Below are 15,397 nucleotides of genomic sequence, written 5' to 3'. Positions count from 1 at the left end.
TGTTGTGGTATCAATAGTGAATCAGAGGTGGTATTGAGTTTTCTGTTTTTTCTTTCAAATATGCTTTCAAACACTTAAACCACTTAAATATATCCAGTATAGACTTTTCTCAGTTATATCCTGCATGAAAAATAAACTGTTTGTATATCCCTGCCAAGGATTACTGGAGCTATGAACTGGAGCTTCTTGCATGAGGGATCACTTGGTATCACATAAAACCGCCCTGTAAGATGAAGGTTCTTAACATTCATGTGCCTTTACAGGAATGCAAATGTTATGGCTGGAGAAGGCAAATTACATTAAAGCTATGAATGTCTCCCCAGCTCTAATCTGTCATCCATAAACCGACACCGGACTGTGTGAAACTGCCTTGGAAAGGATGAACGTACCACATGAAATAACAAAGCAACGAATTCAGTAGTATCAAGTATCATCAAAAACGCATGTGAATGAATGATGTGATAAGAGGACCACCTTCCCTGACCATCTCACTTCTGTGACACAAGTAGGTGGTCCAAATGCAGCTGTAGGCTCCTGTGTGCCTCTATGTATCAGTGTACTTATTTAAGGTAACTTCATGACTGAGCTGGGTGTCATTTTGTGAGTTTTTATACCACAGATATGTGTACAATAACTATACATCTCTCTTCTGCCAACAAACGTTGTTTTCTCTTTCACTCTCTGCTGTTATCTTTTCAATCCAGAAATGCCAGGAGCTTAAACCCCCCCCCCCCGTTGGGGAAACTGAACACACCCAAAGCAAACACGAGTGAATCAAGTTTTATCACGTGAAATTAATGTGTTTCCTTTCGGAACACCTCACAAACACGGTTCGAAGCAAAATCAATATCAGTCTTACATGTCTGCTGGCTGACAGGTTGTGTCAATTAGATTATACTGTATGGATTAATCCAGGCAGATACAAGTGGAAAATGCTGCTGTGATGAGAGAATCCATGCTCCAACATACCAGGGAGGCCACCTCATTGTCCTACAGGAAGACTGTCTCACTGAGCGTTTCAAAAAAAAAAAAAAAAACTATGATGTATAACACACGGACGATGAGGCTTAGCAGGCTGTGATGTTAAATCCTGCAGCAGTGGTATTCAACCATCAGCCACTGTGGCCCAACACTCTGTATATTTTTATTCTAAACACCAGGGAAGCTGATCTCTGCGTTCATTAGTTCCTCCCTCTGGCTAAAGTTGTGCTGCTCAGCAAATTCAGCTGCTGCAGTGTTTGTTTGGAATAAAGTGTGCGCTGTGTTGGGTGGGGAGAGCCATCACTAAGCAGGCTAACACAATGAAACGGTTTGAAACCCAAGCCTAAGATAGCTAGTTGTCCTCTTAACCTTCGACCCCTGCCTAACCCTCTCCTCGGTCAGCTGATTGGGCAAAATGAGGCATCCTGTGTAGGAGCTTTCAAGCATGTGGTAGAAGAGTAGTAGTATATAGTAGGGCTAGGCAATTGGACAAATATATCAGCAATTGACTTATTTATTTATTTTTGCCCAATTTCTGTCATTGTATTCAACTAATTTAATGGTCTTCCTCCAAAGAACAAGTGACAGTCACAGCTCAATTCAGCGGCACAGTACACACCCACTGAGCCGAAGAGTGGCGGCCAGTTGGAAGATTTTAAGATCACCCAACCCTAGTAGTCATGTTCCTGTCGGGAAACACTCGTATTTCAATCCGGTGCAAGAGATCTAATGTTTATGCTTTCGCACAGTGTTTCACCTCCAGGTTGGATTTGACATGTGTGAGATTTATAGTGCTGTGGTACTCCTTCGCTCTGGCAGAGGTAACTTTAACCCCGGCTGTAATATATACACTCTTTTCCAGTAATATAACATTTCCAGCCAAGAATAACTTATCAGATTAAGAGAGGCATTTCTTTCAAATTCCTTTTGAATTTCCAAAGACTGTCCTGGTAAAACCCAGGTAATTTGAAACCCAGGTTGATTAATAAAGAAACTTTGATGTGTTTCCTTTCTTGAAAGCTTAACATGCTTGTGGAGAATAGCAGCCTAAGCATTTCTAGGTTAAAGACAAACAGATATTTAGAGTAAAAAAAAGCTTCCAAAATGCAATCTACTCACTTTGAGATTCAATTATAACATTTGACATTTGCTAGTCAAGGCCTTAAAAATACTTTATTGAAATACAGTGTGTTGGCTAAATGTTATTATCTTTAAAGCAGCTACAAGGAACTTTTGATTCTGGCTGCCCCTGTGGACAAAAGCGGTAGTGTTTCCACTCTCTCTTCCGCTTTCTGATTTCAAGGGAATTCCACAGCATCCAACCCGTGGCAGGCATTAAGAATAACTCTTCTCGCTGATGTCTTGTTTGTTTATGTAGGTCATATAAAAGGCATCAGTGTTAAAATGAGACTGTTACATGAACAGTTCAAATGTCCTTGTCGTACCTTTAAGGAAGAATGTTTTCTTATGTTCGGTCCTGTTGGACCAATAGGTAATGGTTTGTTTACATGGAGCCCAATATCCAATTAATGGCTGTTACAATAGCTCAAACTGACTGAAGACCAAGAAGAATAAGAAGAAAATGCTCCATAGACCAGAAACCTTTAAATATTGTATATCTGTTTGCAGTCCATTGGTACTGGCCGTGTCATTCTCAGGTGGATGGTTGGTGAACGTATTCCTGGCGGATATCCTCTGCAAGATTTTGAAGCTTTAACACCAGTTCCATCCTGTAAAGAAGCAGTCTGTTCCACAGTGGCCCACTGGCACACAATACTCCTCTGTTCACCGGATGCCAAATGCTCCAGTCATCACCCTCCATGCCACCCCTCCCCACCCCTCCATTGCTATCTAGCTCAGTCTTTTCTCTCTGTATCTGTCTTTCCCTGACCGTGACAGAAGCTGCTGATGGTCAGTCAGATTAGCATCTAGCCGCTGAAGGGACGACTTCAAAACGGACAAAGAAAGAGCTGCTTTGTCTCTATCTGGTGCCGATGACCCCGGAAGTAAGAGAGGAAACTGGGTGGACAGAAAAAGCATTGCAAGAGCCATTATATAGCGACCAACTGTGAGAGCCCGGTTGGAGGAGAATTAAGAAACTGGCAGCATATTGGTAGTTATTATGTCACACATCTTCATAATCCCCTTCATTAAACAAATGGTTAATTTTATTCAATTAATCCATGGCCCTGTACCTCTTTTTACTGTCCACTACTCAACTAACATTTCTTGAAATCAAGACAAACCATTGCATCACATCTGCTGTAGATTTTGAGTTACCCAGTAACATGTCAATCCATACAAGCTACGTGCCTTTATTGTACTATGCACCATAAAAAAACCCTATGACCCAGTGAACCTACAAACCAAACCCCAGCTCCACCCTGCGGAGTCCATCTATTCAAACTCTATTCAAATCTAAACAGACTCTACAAACAGCACGGTGATGCAGTCACCATGATTATAGAAAAACCTACACACGCTGCTGCATGAACACCATATGGCCTTGGTTATCAAGGCTCGACAATCCAAAGCAAACTATAAATATCACACTTTAATTTCACCAGAGCCAAAAACCTCCACTCCGAGGCATTTCCATAAGGTTACTCAGCAATTAGTGGTGAGCTAAGGAATAAGTTAGCAGAGAAGCCCGTCCTTTGATATGAGGGCCCCATATGATAGGCAGCAGAGAATGATTACAGTTGTTTAAATCTTAGGATGCTTTTTAAATAAAGGGCAAATAGCAAATAACATCTGTGGCAACGTCAGGCTCAAATTATGGCAGGCACACATGTTGGTTTTTGTTTTGGACATTTTACTTTCAATGGAGCAAAGCTGATTACCATAAACCTGCAAAACTACTACTACTAAACTAAATGGTGGCATGTACTGGATAAAATGTGTGTTGACCTAAAATAAGACTAAATCAAAATTAGCCAGCAGTTCAGGTATGGTGACTGAGGCAGGCAAATAGATACAAATCAAGCAAATGAGGAAAATCTGCTGACCAAATTGACAACAACAGTCAAATTTAAAAGAAACACTGCCAATAAATATAACACAAGACACATGTATGTATCGCAAAAAGCTGTGAGTATTTGACAAAGCTGAAATGTTCCACAAACCGCAGTTTATTGAAGTACTGTAGTGCTGTGGAGATGCACTGGCCTACAAAATGAGAGTCATTGCAACTGATGATGCTAATAAGAAGAATAGTGTTATACCATATACCTTTATATGGCCAAACTGCAATATTATCTGAGATGCTTGTCATAACAAAGTCTCATACTGTTGCAACTCTAGTTAGCAGAGGTGGAACATGTTGACATGTCACAGTAGAAAAATCACAGGTGTAGGTAATACAGTTAATGGTGGATAAAATGCAATTAGCTACTTCAGTTTCAGGGTCCTGGTATTCTATTGTTCATGGTGGTTCACTGTCACTGGCACACTGCTTGTTTTCCCTGACACTTATTACACCTATTATAATATTTCACAAAAATTCCATATTTTGAAGAGAGCTGAGTCCTTACTGCAGCGGCCATTGGGTTCAACTCTGACCTTTGGCGCTTTGCTGTGTGCCATCCCCTCTCCTGACACTCACACACACTACTGACTACTTTATATGACAACCTGCATGTATGGAATTATTTTAGTTTGATAAAAACAAGAAATGGTAATGAGCGCTAGTTTTATTTCTAAAGCTTGGAAAATTAGGCAAACTAGACTGAATAATACTAATACATGCATATGAGATCAGTTTATTTGATGCATGTCAAGTATAAAGGCATACAGAGTATACTATTAATGTTTTCCTATACAAGATACTACATTAATAACAGAATATAGACCCCCTTATCTGAGTAGATTTTTGTTGTTGGTGCATCTAAATGTCAACATATTTTAGCATTATTTAGTCTGACATATTTTCCATCATATGTTATGAAAGTGAATTAAATAATTTATCAATAGTCAGTTAAGGTTAATTGAAAATCTGCAGGGAAGTCTTAAAAAAAAAAGAAGTAAAGTTTGAAGTTGTGAGGTCTCCTGTGGGTTTAATCTAGTGGTTAAGGCGAAGATTGGCTTAATAAACACCTTTTTAGTTTAAGGTTTCGCTAGCTTATCCAAAAGGTGATGAGACGACTCAATAAATTTAACTTCTCGTTTTTAAGAAGAGGAACATGTTATTTCTCCTTTCAAAAGTCAAAGTCAATGGTCTCATTTCAGCTAGAAATGTCTGTTGTGTTCTAAGTTCTTGTATTTACTGTTCACTGTTGATTATATGGCATATATGTTTAGAATAAAAATTAAATTAGTGAATAGGTTTTCTTAAGCCGCAGTCTATTAAACTTTGTATGCCACCACATTTTTTATCTTATTCTTTTCACCTGATCTGAGAAAATTATTATTAATACTTATTACTCACTTCAGTAAGAACTGAATCACTTAGATACTGGACCCGCCTGTTATATGTAAGTAATGGCCAACGGGGGAAGATGACTTTTAAACAGAATATGGTGTACAGGGCACAGAGTCCCATTGGTTTAGATAGCTCACAATGCTATCCCCTTGTCTGCCATCATCCAGATTGAATAGTTTATATCACGTGGGCTAAGCCATCAAAGAGCGAAGATTGCATAGTTAATGGTCCTAATAGGCTGTTGTGAAGGGGTATTCACAGTTAAATTGATGTAATTGCACTCAATGAGCGACGTGGGAATAGATGGAGACTGGGCCAAGTGGACTAAAGGAGAATGAATGCCTGTCCGATGCATGCGCACACAAACATACCCGCAGAAGCTTGAGGACATGCTTTCAGGTTGAGAGACAAAAGCGTGCATTCACACACACATGCACACACGGACCTCTTTTTGCTGATCAAACATTTATGTGTTGTGGAGTGTAGTCGAGAGGCAAACAAGGGGGCCTGCAGGGACGTTAACGGGCGAATGAAAATTCAGCCTCGTGGGGCCTGTCGCAAGAGGGAGTTGGCAGGAGACACAGCAACAAGTGTACAGAGCTACAGCTGACACTACTTGAGACGCCCCCACACACAAAGGGAGAATTTAGGCCGTGAAAACCAGTGTTGCTGTCTGGAAAGAGTCCCTGCCAACTAAGAGAAAACAGGCACCTAAAGAAAACCCTCTTGGGCATTATTCTGAAGGACTCTGGGCCTCTGCATGACCCCACCCACCGTCACAAAGAACCCAGCATACCACTCCCCTATTTCTTCCCCCTGTCTCCTGCCAGTCATCAAATCAATGCTTGTTCTGCAACAAGGTCAATGGTGGAATAGATATCTTGAGTGGCACCAGGAAATGAAACATGGTTTAATTGTGCAACCATCCACTGAGTAAATGTGGGTAAATGACATTACGTTTACAAGAAGAACATGATCAGAGAGGCAAGCAACACTGGACCATCTGTGCTCTCTCTCTTTATTGCGTTTGATATCAATCATTACGTGACTGCAGCTAGGAAGCCAAGAGGAGTCATGTACTGCAAGTAGGATCCCCTACCAGGAGGCAATCCCTGAGCGCAAATCAGTAGAGGAAAGGAGCAGACAGCTTATATATGGTTCAAACTTACTTTTAATACGACCTTATCCTCTAGAACATGTGACTGCTCTTCTAAAGAATTGCAATGTTTGTGGTAGGGTGCTTGGACAAAAGGCAACTGTACATCACCGATGTTTTTTGTTTGTTCAGGTGATTGTGTTGGATGATTTCTGTCATTTGATTTTGCTAATTTCCTGGTCTGCCTCCGAAGAACAGGAGCCACTGACTCTGGTTCAGTGGCACTGTCAACACACTGAGCACTGAGGAAAAACAGCTGTAGAACCAGAACAGTGTCACATCTAACTCTGTGAATTAAGAGTTTATTTTGACCAGTTTGACAACAGGGAATACAGAAACAAGGTGATGTACAGGGGCTCCAACCAGGACTCTGACTCCGGGGACAACAAAGACGCAGTAGGGACAGGAGAACCGTCAAGTGGGAGAGGAGCAAGAGGGAGGTAGGGCATTAGAGAGGCAGCGACGGCGCGTAGAGCCAGCATATAACTCCGTTAGACGGTTGCGAATGGTTGGAACCATGGAGTGTGTTTTCCGATGACATAGCAAGGTCTTTGTTCGGTCAAACAGAGAAACTTGATTTCAGAAGGTGTGCAGTTTTATTTTGCTGTTTAATGGGGAAATAGGTGTTACAATATTTGCTTGATATTATTTGAGTTTATTGTGTGGCACAGCAAACACACCACACATATGTGCAAATATATCAGCAATCGCTGGTTCTTGGTCTGGCCGTGGCTGGTTGGTAAATATTAACACATCACACAACCCTAAGTTTGTGACAGAAAAAGTTGCGTTCATCTATAAGCTAAGTCGCTCTCAGCAACAAGCAAGAAGCAGATGGTGGTGATATTGACATGTACCGTGTGCGTTCTCATTACGCTTAGATGAATTACAGTATCTTGTGTCGCGTGGTCAAGTTACTGTCACTGTCATCTTTAGAGATCAAGGTAACGAAGAAAACATGTCACAGGACCGGTGTATGGTAACCAAGCTCCCCAGGCACTCCAAATATCAACACAAGCTACATGAATATTGCAACCTCATGGTCCATTAATATAGCATCGTGACATAGATCCTCTAATGCTGATGGTGCTAACTTGGAGCTGTGAGGTCAAGTGGCAAATATGGCAAGTAATACCTTGTCCGGTGCCCTCTCTTCAAATCTACTGCACTTGTTTACATACTTGACATTGATTCAGTCCTTACGTCTATTTTCCATCAGCATGAGCATGCAATACTAACATAAACTACAACTACACAAATCCTTTGCGGTTGCTGTGATTTACTGGACGGAGCCACAGTACAAACTTTGGCCTATTTTGGTTCTGTTCACTCCAACTACGTTGAATTATTCACAGGGCTGCCATAAGGGGAATAGGCATAGTAATGCTAGGCAGGGGCCACGCATGGAAAAGCCTCATAAATAAAACAACATTTGACAAATAAGCTTGACGTCAGTCAAGTGAGCCCACTGCCTCGCTATGTAAGGCTATATCCTTCACTGACGACTGACAAATTGGTTACAAGTTGTTACAGACTACATGCTTCCACTTGATGGTGCAGCAGTTCCTTTTTGAACAATGTTTTAGCTTTAAATAAGGGACTTACAAAACCCCACAAACATCAAATTTGCAAGATTACGATCAAGGCATACAGTGTATACAGTATTCCCACAGCTATAGCTTGTGCTACAAGTTCCTGTTAGCCCAAGGCTTTATGCTGACCACGGAGTCAGGCTACAGATGTAGCTGAATAAGAAGACCACTGTACTTTGCAACTGGAGCTTTGCACCTCTTAATAGTGCAAGTCCTCAAACAGGAATGAAATAGCATCCCAAAACAAAACCCTGCACTTTCCAACCCCTTATGTCTAGACCTATATACAGTAACATATTATAACTTAACCTTCTCCCTGAGGGTCTGGGGTCTCACTTGTTTTCCCACACCCAGTACATTTATTAATGCTACCGCCATTCACTCAGCCTCTCCGCTTTCTCCATCAAAAGACAGTTTGCAGTGAGTCAGGAGGGCAGCATGCCTGCGCAGTGAGCACAGCACTGGAGCTGGAATATACTGAAGCCAACGCAGGTGTCTGATGGCTGGCATCTGCTGGGTGGGCTCATTCCTGCACAGCACCGCAGAGGCTTTGGGGGTGCTGAGAGACACCCTACACCTCTGTAAGGCAGGCAGGGGCAAAACAACACAGCATCACTACTGGTGATGGTCATCAACTGCGACCCTGCCAGACCCCTGCCAAGTACATCACTTTAATCTCTCCGTCTGGGATCAGCAGAGCGGCAGGAGGCTCAAAACTCCATTGCGGACTCGCAACAGAGATTAGTGATACCATGGAGTAAGATGGTGATTATGCATGGACAACATGATGGGTGGATAAATAGATGGATGAATGGAATGAGGGAAAAATAGGTGGTTGGATGAGTAAAAGAAGGAATGAAAGAACAGAGATGAATGGAAGCTATGTCCGTGGATGTAGTGATGGTTAGACTGACGTCCTGCCCTCTGTATATATGCTGCTCAATATCACAGAACCATAATTCAGTTAGTTATAGACCAAGGGACATTGAATCAAAGCTTTAACTCTTCCACTGACAGCAGATTTGTTCTTCTCGTTCCTGGAAGATTGCTTTCATAATCTTATCACTTTTTAGTTGTCAATTGCACAACATGGCCCGCAACACCCTGCACAAGTGTAATCATGGAAAGACATGACATTTAAGACCTCAGACAAATATACATATGCAGAGTATTAAAAGGTTTTGATCAGTCCGGTTACAGACTGGATTAATCTACTGCAGCAACATGCTTGTATTCATATTTCATTTGATGCCAAGTTTAGCAATGGCTGGTAATAAAGTAGGTTCACCTCAAAATGTCAGGAGGCAGCGCTCAGAGACCTGAGCTGAGAAACCACTCAACGCCTGATGAAGAGGCAGTGAACTACAAGCTAACGCTGCTGAAACACAGTCACCATTAAGGGAAGCCAAAACTATCTGACAAGCTCTCTTTACATTCTTTGGCCACGTCTGTCATTTGCTTCACCTCAGTACCAGAATGACAGCATTCTTGCTAGATCAAAAATGTAATTCTGTATTCAAGGAAGTCACATTGGTTTACATGCACACTACTTTCCCTCTCTTATTCCAAATATGACGTATCATGCAAACAGCATATTCCTTTTGTATTTTCCAAGTTAGACCTTATTCCGAATGGAGCATTTTCCGATTCAGACATGTGGGGTGATGCCGAGATTATTCAGGTTGTAGGAGCGTTCTTTGGATATGTATAAAGCACGGAATATAATCGGAATATGCGTCTCATTTGGGGGTTTAAACACATTTTGCATCACACACACACACTCGCCTGTTTACGGTCAGCTCTGTGCATGTGAACAAACAGACAATCCAACAGTTTGCAAGGCTAAGATAGAGATGCATGCACTGAAGAAAAGCCAACATTTGTGCTCAGAAGGAGAAACACAGCTACTTTTAAACATTATGAAAGACTTTTGGTTATGCGCAAATATCGCAACACCAATCTTTTCAAGAAGGTTGAACGAATAAAAGAGGCAGGCTGTGTTTGCACGGTCGAACGCGTCCGCCACCGTTGATACTGAGTGAGCTGATAGCGATCCAAACTAATGCTTGGATTAAGAGTCTTAAACCACTGTATCCTACCCACCCTTAAGCCCCAAGAAAATAGCCTTGCTGCTGACAAGCAGTTGTGGAAGCCAACTCTCGGCTTTGTCCCTGGCCATGAACAGCGCAATGGGCTGCTGACAGGTTTCTCATCAACCCAAGCCAGGCTGGTTGCAATGACAGGAAGCATTTGTCTCAATCAGCAGGTTGCTCGGATGAATTCTGGGAGTTGAGCCTTGCACGCATAGCATTCTTAGTTCCCACACCTCCCTCCCCCTACTCGGTGACCCTCCACGCCAGGAACAAAACCCTGGGAATGTGAGCTATGCGGAGCTGAAGCTCAGAGACACCTGTTCAGACAACCAACAGAGGGCAAAGGCTCCTACGCTGGGTCTCGTCTGAGCCGCTGCATCCGACCCCACCCTGACCTCCATACACACTGTGGGCGCAAAAATCTAGAAACAAGTATCTGTTTTCATGTCACAGGCACTCTCACAACCAAGGCCAGGTGGCAAACCTTTGCTGCTCTTCCCTCGAAGGATGCCATCGATCCCTTCATTAAAGAGTCTGTGAGCCCGTTTACCACAGCATAATGAGGCCATCACACACTTCTCATGATGTTAAGCTGCTGACCTCATAAACAGTACAAGCCAGAGCAACTAAAATGCTTATCATCAAAGTCTCCTGTGAGACTCCCCCTGCCCAGCTGGTATACAGACTAAAGGACTCCCACCTTTTTCTAGGCAAGATTTAAAAGAGGAACTAGGCTATTCCCAGTGAGAGCACTGGGGGGCTGGCCAAAACTGCCGACTAACCATTGAGGTTTCCGAGTTTACACGAAGAAATGTCGGCTCTCTAGAGATCCCACTCCGTGGCATTCAAATACAATGGGAAGAAGGTCACCCTCTTACCGTCTCTCTTTTTCTCACAGCCAGCCCACCATAGAGTGATGAGGAGACCAACGAGAAACAACATTAACTGATATTGTACCTGGCAAGCAAGCAGTGAGGTTTCAAATGAATGAAGATATCTACATTAGTAGACACAAACGTTGAAAGCAATATGCTGTACAATAAATGCAGCTCTGCTGCTTCTTGGGTGATTCATTTTACCTGTAAAGATGTTCCTCTAACCTATTTACACAAGCAATTTTACATCTGAATGAAGGGTTTTTTCCAGCGCCTAAACAACTACTGCGCTACTGCTGAATGACCGACATGTGTGCATTCAAGAAGTATGCAGACTCTGTTAAGGGGAACAAATGACTCACTGGAATGCAAAATGATGGCATTTCCATTTTCAAGAAATTACTACTGACATCTTGGATCTCACTGATTTTTTTACCACATCAAGAAACATATGATATTATGGCTTTTGAGGGGGGGCTATTAGGCATTTTTATGTTAAAGTAACCCACTGTATCTTGTGACAAGAGCTCATTCATAACATGGCAGACCCTCAAGCAATAATGGTTAAGAAAGAATGGTGCAAGACAAAAACACATGGTGTCCCGTGTCATTATAACATACACATTTAGAGTATGCAGAACAAATGGCTGAACTGGGATGTAATGGAAGCTGGCCAAGTGCTGAGTCTCCCAGTGGGCTGCCAGCTCAGAGGCTTGGCGCTATCAGCCAGTGACAAGCTCCGTGTCACCACACTTGAGTTCGCCGGGGCACAAGGGCTCTGTATTCCCTCCGGCCATGCTACATGGCTCACTGTACTTCCTGGAGAGTAGGAACTCCATGCGTTTAGGGTGTGTGTGTGTGTGTGTGTGTTATGTGGAAGTTGAGGGTTGTGTCACGAGGAAATGTTGTCGTTATGTTTTGGGAATATGTCAGTATACACTGTTATTTACTTCTGCTCTAGCTTTCGTGCTGATGCCATTACTACCGCAGCGTATCTCAGAGAGACTCTGTTAGCCCTGCACTGGAGCTGCAGTCACTTTCCCACCGAAACGTTCCACAAGAGAGGATGTCAGGTGAAAGAGCACTGAAACCAACTGCACCAAAAAAAAGTCATAGGAGTGGGGAATTACACGTTTGGGAAGGAATTCTTAGAGGGAGCGTGGGGTTGGTTGTTCTGTTGAGTAAAAACTGTTTTAGTGATGGCTAAAGGTTACTTTTATATCATGCACCTAGCTAAAGGTTAGCAACAGCAGAAGTTCGTTGTTAGGTTAGGAGGACCACACAAACCGAGTCCGGTAATAGTGCTCTGTCATTAGGGGAGTAGTTGCGGTACAGCTGTAGCTTCTGTATTCCCCCAGAAAGCCAAAACCATATTTTAGAGTACTTTCATTTCGATAATTCCCACTGGAACTGACTTTTTGTTGTCATCGGCTTGACTTGTGAAGATAGGTTTTTAGCGAGATACAATATGTTGGTACTCACTTAGCGTCGGGGGTCGGAGTTGAATGGTGTCTTGCTGGTCACAGTGTACTCCAATGGTTCCTTCGAAAACAAAACTTCTCACTTGTTTTTAATATTTTCCACTTTAGAAACCGTGATTTGCTCCTCCAAATCTCCTGAACTCATCCCCGCTCTCAGTGGCTGTCCACTGAACACAACCTTTCAAAATGTTACGCCTCGGCTGTGCCACTCTCCAAGACAGACAGAGCGGTGTGTCAAGGCGCTGACTTGGAAACGGTTTTGTTTGTTTAGACTCTGCGTTAGCGGGTGGATGTGTGACGGCACCAAGCTGTTCTGAGATCTGCGCCGTGCAGGGCTTTCGCACAGAGTCCGCCCAGTCTGTTCGTTCATTGGTCAGTGTTACCATTAAGGCGCGGTCAGGGGTTCAGTTCTGCGTTTTGATTGGCTTGTGGTATTGTCAATAATCAGCCAACTCCTCCGTCGACAGAAGAAAACAAAACAACCGCACTTAGACAGCATGAGAAATAGTGACAGACATAAATAAACATGTAGAAGAAACAAAACAAAACGGGAGACCATTGTGAATCGCCGTTTTATTGCAAAGGGAAGGTTATTTCGGTTAAATCATTAGCCAGTGAATTCTCACATAAATTAGATCTGTGTCAAGTTAATATTCTATTAACTGTATACCTGTTGGGCCAGACAGCCCAATATCAGACTCAACTCACCGTTGCACTTGCACTTATGTTGGCTTATATTAAGCTTTGGCTGTCTATAAATCTGTTCCCCAATTGTAAAATAATGTACATCTGCAAATCATTTATGCCAAATATGTTGTCTTGTTTTTTTATTTTATTTATTTATTAATTAAAAAATGTTTTGCTTTGCATTTTTTTCAATGCACCCTTATTAAGATGTGTTAGTTTTTATACCCTGGTAAAGAGATAAACAATATTTTGTACAGCTGTATTTTTGTAAATGGTTGTAATAAGGTTATTGTTAACATGACTATATTTTTATTTTATTTTATTTATTTTATTTAGGAGTGGGCAATTCATGTAAGTGGGTATCACTTGGGAGAGTTGTGTGGCTTTAATGCCAGAGATATAAAAGTGGTTTGATACCTCCCCCTACAGGTCACGTTAAGACAGAACTACAGCAACAAGTAGTCAAAGACCAGAAAAGGCACTTGGTGAAAGATTCTTCTAAAAAAGAAATAAAAGGTGTCATAAAATCAATAGAAAATAGATTAGTAGTTAGACCAGTGTTCTCTAAAATCACAATCAACTCTGTGTACTCCTACTGACCACTGATCCTGGGAAATCCCACATGCATGGACTCTTTTTACATACAAATTCACAAAACAGTGTGTGTGTGTGTGTGTGTGTGTGTGTGTGAGTATGTGTGAGTATGTGTGTGTGTGTGTGTGTGTGTGTGTGTGTGTGTGTGTGTGTGTGTGAGTATGTGTGAGTATGTGAGTATATGTGAGTGTGTGTGTGTGTGTGCGTGAGTATGTGTAGGTGTGTGTGCCTGTCTGTGTGTGAACAAGTTCCAGAAATGTGCAACAATAGAAGCACCCCCTTTTGTGCCCCCTTGTCCCCACATTAAAGTGTGCTGTGTGCCAAAACGCTGAAGCGCAGCTTCTTTTGTCCTAAGCCTGGGGTATGATGTGCGATATATTGTCCTGGAACAATGGAGCCTAGCAGCCCTCCTCTGACAGCTACTCCCTCTGAAGCATTAATACAACCTGGTCAAAGCCACAAAATGTGAAGAGAGTGCTCTGCATGCATACACAGGCCTAAGTGTGGACTTGCAAATGATCAGTATACTACTAGCATGTGTATTTCTACTGCTTATTCTCAGATATACTTTATATTATATTGGTGTATTATAATATAACTGTTGTCTTTAACCACAATGCAGTGTGCACAACTTTTTTTCTGTCAAAAAGTGAATATTAAAATACAAATGTCTAAATACAACAGTTATTTATAATGTGAAACGTGCAATTGTGCCCTAATGAATGTAGCTGCAGTAATCATGTTATCGTTTGGGTTGATCCTATCTTGTTCAAAAGTTATTACAGCTTAGATTAAAATCCCACATGGGTGTATAGGGATTTATTGTTATTGTGATATCTTGATAAACCCTGCCTGCGATGTCAGAGAATAACCACTAGATGTCAGGAGAAAACAAGTCACTGCTCACTATAAGCCTGTAATGTTTTATAAAACATGATATCTACAATATATGAACATATCTTCAATGCAAATGGTCTACCTGTATATAATATGCGAATGGTTGAGAAAGGTTAGAAAATTACAACAACAGCACGAAAAAAAGTTTTAAAGTTTTTAAAGACTGTTCGACTCCAGCCAGTGTGTGTCCCGGATGTTGCCATCGGAAGGAGGAGGTGGAGAATGGGGGGGTTGCAGTCAAGGTTGCCAGATCTGTAGAATAACCCCATTAGTCAAACGTGTTTGATTGGTATTTCCCAAATACTCAATCTCGCAGAAGATTGGCAAAATTAAACTCATGACACCTGAGCGTAGATTTTTATATTTAATTCCTCCTAAATGTGTATGTTCCAAAAGCACTGCGTCTTTAGCAAATGTGATTTATATACATATTAATCTAAGTAGTAGTTAACTGAAATAAAAAACACATATATTTATGAAGTTAAACCAGCAAACAACAGCACATCACGTTGGTAACACGACATAATATGATTGCATGGCACTTTCCACAGGTACCATGTATATGAAGGCTTTTCCCCACACTGGTGAATATCTGGCAACCCTGCGCGCAGCTCCAGCGCT

The 15,397-nt window shown here is 41.9% G+C and overlaps 1 protein-coding gene across 3 annotated transcripts in view; it reads right to left on the bottom strand.

Moving 5' to 3' along the window:
- mpp7a (MAGUK p55 scaffold protein 7a) overlaps window positions 1–12,870 on the bottom strand; it is a 136,251-nt gene extending 123,381 nt beyond the window's left edge. The window contains exon 1 of one of the 3 annotated variants that reach the window (XM_051411251.1): window positions 12,600–12,870. The gene's annotated coding sequence lies outside the window, so the exon portion shown is untranslated. The remainder of the gene's footprint in view (window positions 1–12,599) is intronic. The other 2 variants (XM_051411253.1, XM_051411254.1) reach the window with 2 other exon arrangements.
- Window positions 12,871–15,397: the final 2,527 nt, after the last annotated feature.

The sequence above is a fragment of the Dicentrarchus labrax genome, unplaced genomic scaffold (assembly GCF_905237075.1).
Source record: "Dicentrarchus labrax unplaced genomic scaffold, dlabrax2021, whole genome shotgun sequence".
Taxonomy (NCBI): domain Eukaryota; kingdom Metazoa; phylum Chordata; class Actinopteri; family Moronidae; genus Dicentrarchus; species Dicentrarchus labrax.
This window is presented reverse-complemented; position numbering and strand designations above follow the sequence as displayed.